Source organism: Berghia stephanieae, chromosome 12 (genome assembly GCF_034508935.2).
Source record: "Berghia stephanieae isolate SIO BIC M18660-M18661 chromosome 12, UCSD_Bste_1.3, whole genome shotgun sequence".
NCBI lineage: Eukaryota > Metazoa > Mollusca > Gastropoda > Nudibranchia > Aeolidiidae > Berghia > Berghia stephanieae.
The window spans coordinates 35418265-35425764 of record NC_088371.1 but is presented as its reverse complement, the minus strand read 5'-3'; the positions used below and the strand labels follow the sequence as shown (position 1 = coordinate 35425764).

General features: G+C 36.7%; 1 protein-coding gene across 1 annotated transcript in view; it reads left to right on the top strand.

Moving 5' to 3' along the window:
- Positions 1 to 4695: 4695 nt before the first annotated feature.
- The window catches only part of LOC144957508 (solute carrier family 22 member 1-like), a 21652-nt gene continuing 18847 nt past the window's right edge, over positions 4696 to 7500 (top strand). The window contains exons 1-2 of the mRNA XM_078888834.1: positions 4696 to 4780; positions 5323 to 5497. The gene's annotated coding sequence lies outside the window, so the exon portion shown is untranslated. The remainder of the gene's footprint in view (positions 4781 to 5322; positions 5498 to 7500) is intronic.

Below are 7500 nucleotides of genomic sequence, written 5' to 3'. Positions count from 1 at the left end.
AAGAAGTCACCAAGGCAAAATATCTCGGAGTAACGATATAGCTCTAAACAATAACCCCCCAAAAAAGGCTATAAAATTCGTTCAACAAAATCCCCAAACAAATCCAAGCCATTATATGATGGTGGTGGTGGTGATAGTGGTATATATATATATATATATATATATATATATATATATATATATATATATATATATATATATATATTATTATTATTATTATTATTATTATTATTATTATTATTATTAATATTATTATTATTATTATTATATGACACCCTATTTGGAACCATTAAGGGAAAGGAGAGAGAAGAAGAAACTAAATGTATTTTACAAAGGTCAGAAAAACCAGGTCAGGTGTCGTTACAGGGCTTCCAACCGAACAAGAGGAAACCTGGCAAATTTATGTTGCCACAATCTATAGTGGACTATCATCTTCACTCGTTTCTGCCCTCAACTATAAGGCTGTGGAACAATTTGGATAACTCCCAGTACAACAATTGGATTCAATAGTCGTAACGTCACTTCCTTCCTAATGACGCATGGTAACTTAGCAACACTGCCTCTAAACTATCGGAACAATGGCGGACGCCCGTATGAAATATTTCTCCGTCGAGCATAAAAGCGTATCCAGAGGAAAAAAAACATAAATTTGATCATGTTTTGACTTTTACACATTCTGGTCACAAGACATATGAAAAGTTCTACCCAGCTTGAAGAATAAAAAGTAATGATTTTCTTTGTTTAGAACCAAGATGGCCGCCGTTGCCGGGCGGCGTGACATCAGACTATTGAATCGTATTCATGATACAAAAATCAACAATATTCGACCACGACAGCTTTGATTTCTTCGATTTCACAATCTCGTGTTCCACGTTCCAATGCCGGTAGAATTTGAAATAACCAAATTGGTATTCTTTTGGATTAAAAAAAAATGGTATTGAAAATTATGTTACTCTCTTGGTAAATGAATGAATTTGATGTTGAATGTTATGAATAAATGATAAATTATAATTCTGATTACGATTTATGCAACAGGGCACACGTGTACTCGGTACCGATGTCGTAGATTGTGACCTTTTGACACCAAAGCAATCGTTGTAAAGGCGGCAAGTTTAATCACCACCGTTAATTTTTACATAACTTAAATTGCTGATATCTCAGCTCTTGGATTAACGAGAAAGTGGTTCTATATCACAATTTAAACCTTAGGGCACGCACTTTTTTTCATTAAAAAATCATGCTTTCATCACTAATTTGCACAATTCGGGGGTGTCCCTAATTGGATTCAATAGTCTGATGTCACGCCGCCCGGCAACGGCGGTCATCTTGGGTCTAAACAAAGAAAATCATAACTTTTTATTCTTCATGCTGGCTAGAACTTTTCATCTACCTTGTGATCAGAATGTATAAAGGTCAAAACATGATCAAATTTATGGGGGTTTTTTTCCTCTGGATACGCTTTTATTCTCGCCGGAGAAATATTTCATACGGCGTCCGCCATTGTTCCGATTGTTTAGAGCCAGTGTTACTAAGTTACCATGCGTCATTAGGAAGGAAGTGACGTTACGACTATTGAATCCTATTCCCCTAGCTAAAATGGCTCTGAAGGACTAGATACTTATAAAAATATTTTTCTTAACGAATATTTTTTTAAAAATTAAAAACCGCCACGTTTATCAAACCTCCTCACCGCCGACCTCCCTTTACCCAAGAGAAAGTGGGTCAGTTTCATAAATGACCTGGCCGTGACATGTGGATAGGCGTGTAGAGAAGATATGTATACCCTATCATACACACCCACAAAATGCGTTTTTAAACTTTGTCCAAAATTCTATTTCTTTCAAAAATATGTACTTATAGACAAATTAAGATATAGAGATCTAATAACAACGCGTCAAAATTGAGATTTTCAAAGAAGTTGTAAAGATAGGTCTCAGGTTTAATTACTTTTAACACACTGTGGGAGGTCATCTTAACCTGTCGGAATACGAAATAAAATTTATCCACAAAAAGTTTTAAACAGATATCATGTCATTCTATATCAGTGCTCTCACGTAAGCAGATTCGTTCGAGGCCGGTACACGATATGATATATTATGTATTATACTGTCCATTCCGGATAATTGCAAACCCTTGGGTTCAGCGAAAATGTTGCGATTAATCGAAGTTGAAATTAACCGAATTTGAGTTTCCTGTCCACTATTGCAACATTTTACACAAATATGGTAAACTCAAACCAGTTGTTGTAAACATTGTTCAACATTGTTCTGAGTCCACCGCAGACTGAGCAATTTGATTGAAATAGACTGACAGCCCTGTATATATTTTGACAAGCAAAATCAGCTTTGAGGCAAGCCGGCATCTTAAGATTGGATACACTTTCAATTTTTATTCTCAACATTTGTAAGATTCCAAGATATTAGCCGTGATCATCATCATGTCTTGTCGCGCCAGTGAGTCAGCCAGTCCCGGGCAGTCTGGTTGCATTCCCTCAGGTCAGCATTGGTGCAGTGAGGTCCCAGCGAGCATTCGGACAGGATGTGGTTCATGGTCTGTCTGGGGTGACCGCATTGGCATTCAGTGCCCGGTGAGATTTTCCATTTAAAGAGGTTGGTGGCGGTGTTTCCCACCTTTGCTCTAGCTCTGTTCAACGCCACCCAGTCTTTTCTCTTGAGGTCTGTGCCTGCTGGGAGCTTTTCTGTTGGGGGCTGGAGGGCATCGTTTGCTGTCTTGTCCCATTCTACCCATTTGTCCAGGCGGAAGAATGCTGAGTGGTCTGGGTGAAGGCTCTCTACTGTGAGGAAGCTTTTTCTTGATTTGAGCCTGCTTTTGGGGCAATTGTGGTCATGAAGGGGGTGTCTCTGGTCCATTTCCTGTTTGTATTTTTGTATTTGGGCATGAGTTTCCCTCCGGATGTGTGGTGGGGCTATTCCTGCTGCACGGTAGACCAGTGGTAATGGTGTTGCTCTCAGCTGGCCCGTTACGATCCGGCAGGCGTTGTTGAGCTCGGGGTCTAGCTTGGAGGCATGGCATGATCGGGCCCATACAGCTGAGCAGTACTCCGCAGTTGAGTAGCTGAGGGCCAATGCTGTGGTCCTTAGAGTTTTAGGGTCAGTTCCCCAGTTCATGTTTGCCAGCTTTCCAAGGAGGGCATTACGCGTGGACATTGTTGCCTTGGTCTTCCTCACGTGTTCTCTGAAGGACAGAGTCCGATCAAGCGTCACTCCGAGGTACACTGGGTGGTAGTTGTACTCTAATGTCTGGCCATTCCACTTGATGTTAAGTTTTTTGTGGGCTTGGTGGTTGTTGAGGTGAAATGCACACACTTGTGTTTTCCCTGGGTTGGCGTTCAGCGAGTTTTTAGTGTAGTACTTTGTAAGGGTGTCTAGGGCATTTGTCAGTCTGATCTCGATTGGTTGGAAGGACACATCCTGTGTTGCGAGGCATAGGTCATCAGCATATATGAATCGGCGGATATTTGGGAACTCAGGCTGATCATTTGTATATATGTTGAAAAGTGTTGGAGCCAGCACTGATCCTTTGAGAAGACCATTCTTATGGGTGCGCCACCTGCTCTTCCGGCCATCCATTTCAACAAAGAAGCGCCTGTTTTCGAGAAGTGACTGGATGATATTTACAATTTTCTTATTCTTTATCATTTTAGCCACTTTGAGGAGTAGGATCTTGTGATTCACTGTGTCATAGGCTGCAGTGAGGTCGACGAAGACTGTGGCAGTGACCTGTTTTGTCTCAAACCCATCTTCTATGAATTGTGTAAGGTTAAGAAGTTGACCACATGTTGACCGTCCTGGTCGGAATCCATTAGCCGTGATGAGAGACAACAAGCTCTCACCAAACCCGTTGATCAAAATGCACAGTTGTCAATCACAAAACAAAGACTATCATCGCTCAGTCTCTCCTCACAACTGTCATCGTCTACCTGTTGTCTAAACCATGCCCAGCCTACTCACCTCAAATCTAATGGTCACAGATGACCGCAAAAAACCGGAACTGCAAAGCCCTGCCATATTTTGTTTCTAATAGAGTGGTGACACACTAGCGTAGCATTAAATCCCGCCCACTCTCGATTCTTCAACGTGTATCTGTATGGTTGGCGCTGAAGAAACCAATGGTCTGGTTGTATTTCAGCGCGTCCTCATTGGGCGCGGGCCCATGTCAGTCGGGCCTTGAAATCGTTTAGGTGGCGTGCCATGATGACCAGTTCATCCAGCCCATTCCACTCCGAGATAATGTCAATATTCCACGTGTCATGATTTCACCCATGATGAAATCTAATCATGAGATTTTGTTCGATTGATTCCACGAATTTGCCTCCTTTTGAGGTCGAACATTTGTTGCGATTAACCAATTACTTTTATAGATAGTATGCGCTTGGCTAAGAATTCACAACATTGCCATCCGGAAGTATACCGGCCAACACACAAAACTCTGTGTAACCATGAACGTTTATAGTCTGGATAATAGAGTTAAGTAAGAATTACTCATAAACGCGGATGACAAAAATAAAAAAGAACATTAACAAAGACCATAGTGACGTCAACTTCATTCTATCTATATAGAATTAATTCCGTTTCTTGGGAAATGTTGCAATTAACCGAGAGTTGCAATTAACCGAGTTGCGATTATCCAAAACGGACTGTATTATTATCTTGGGTGATAATTATGTAGTAGATCAGTTCAAAGTATACATTCTTATATCTTTTTAATCTATCGTCATCATTTACTTCCTTCATGGATTGTCCGGTCGTTGACTTAAAAGGTTGGTTATACATTTATAATAATAATAATAATAATAATAATAATAATAATAATAATAATAATAATAATAATAATAATAATAATAATAGTAATAATAATAATAATAATAATAATATAATAATATATAATAATAATAATAATGATAATAATAATAATAATAATAATAATAATAATAATAATAATAATACTAATAATAATAATATAATATAATAAGAAGAATAATAAGAATTTAATAATAATAATAATAACAATAATAATAATAATAATAATAATAATAATAATAATAATAATAATAATAAATAATAATAATAATAATAATAATAATAATAATAATAATAATAATAATAATAATAATAATAATAATAATAATAATAAATAATAATGATAATGATGATATAATATATAATAATAATAATAATAATAATAATAATAATAATAATAATAATAATAATAATAATAATAATAATAATAATAATAATAATATAATATAATAAAATAATATAATAATAATAAAATTGTGCCCTTTTCGCCACGACATCATAGGTTATCGTCGCCAAGGCATCCCACGAAGAGATATAGATAGTTCATCAAACAAGATGTCCGATGTCAATAGGAATCACCCATGTTGTCCAAGTGAGCAAACTGGCCACAGCACCTGCTGACCATTGAATCAACGAAAAGATGTTGGAATATAAAGCGGAATCACTAAGTTGTGAGAGTAAGCAGAGACCGCCTTATACAATTAAAAACCAATGTCTTTCTTCTTTCATTAACGGAACGTGTAAACTCTCTCTCTCTCTCTCTCTCTCTCTCTCTCTCTCTCTCTCTCTCTCTCTCTCTCTCTCTCTTCTCTTTCTCTCTCTCTCTCTTTCATATATATATATATATATATAATATATATATAATATATATATACAAACATACATACATCCATACATACATACATACATACATACATACATACATACATACATACATACATACATACATACATACATACATACATACATACATACATACATACATACGTACATACATACATACATATAAACATCCATACATCCATACATACATCCATACATACATATATCCATACATACACACACACACACACACACACACACACACATTAACATTTCTTTTTGACAATCTTATTATAGTTCTTCTCTCTCTCTCTCCCTTCGTTATTACGTCTTGTTTTGTATCACGAATGGTTAAAATGATCGCTCTTGATTAATTTATACTAACCATGGCATCATCAGATTTTTTAAAGTGGCGCGTGTTTTTCTTCTTTTTCTCAGCTGCCCCCCCCCCCCCCAATGCATAGCTTCAAAAATTTGTATGATTCCCTGAATCAATTTGTCTTAATAAAAAAAAAACATTTTCATGAATTTTAAAACAATAGGATATTATTTCGTTTATTACGGCTATATTAAAATCGATAACAGGTGAGGATCGGAATTCATAGAAGATTTACATTATCAAAATTATGAATTTTCCGCATATCCATTTTGAAGGAATTCGTTAAACCGGAGTGTTCGATTAATTGAAACTTAAACGATATACGTGCAGTATTTGAATATGAAGCAACGAATGGCAATTGTTAACTATCAATATACATTACTGGTGAATACAAACGAAATTGAACATAACGCGCTTCCAATATAATTTTGATTGCAAAAGTTTGAGAATTGGCTTGTGTTTATGCCAAAGAGGATTACATAAATTTATGAAGACTGGTCAAAAGTAAATATTCATCAATTAAGAGACAGTGTCTCCACAAATATGTGTTCAACAAGAACAACAGCAACAACAACAACTACTACAACAATAATAACAACAACAACAACAACCAAGAAATACTGGACACATCAACCAACACAGTCTGATGACGAGGATGGTGAAAAGGAGAAATGAAACGACTATGGAAAGATTCCGAGAATCACTCTATCCAATGAAATTTAATTTTCCTCCAGTTTGCGAAGGTTGAGGCATGCCTTTTCTCAGTCTACTCTTTGTTATCATTTATTGCCTCGTCGGTGAGAATAAATTTTGTGTTCCTCCTCTCAATATTTCCCTCTACTTAGGCCCAATGACCTCGACTGGATTGCGCTAACAGTGATATGGGAGAAGTCGCGCAACCTCGTGTCAAAACTCCCTGATTAGACAGTCTGCTTTGAAGGCTGTTTCTTTTTTTTCCAGTATAGTAAGCATTTTGATAAATGGTCAGAATATGTAGTACTGTCTGATTGAAACCATGTCAGCTTTTATATTTGCCAAAGTTGGAGCCTTAAAGTGACCAACGAATGGTAGCGTTGTCCAATACAATACAGCTGGGTGCTTCAATGGAAGGCAGCAAACGATATTTTGTCAGTCTTAAATCACCTTTGCATTGACCCCAGAATAATATACTGGATAATGCAGAGAAAAAAAATGGCATGGCATCCTTTCAAATATCCCGTATCATCACCACCTGCAAGAATAACAATGATTCTCTGTCCAGAACCCATGGGCCTTTTTCTGCTTGAATAATCAGACGTCCAATATTTTTTAGGCTGTATATTTACGCTCACCCATACATCTTTGGATGATATCCATATCAAAGTTATCTATGATCTTTTTCCTGCCACGTCGTTCTACACTGGTGATCTCTCTGTCGTATTTCGATAACGATCTTCTCATGGTTGATTGTGAAATTCCAAAACCATTGCGTCCTCTTTA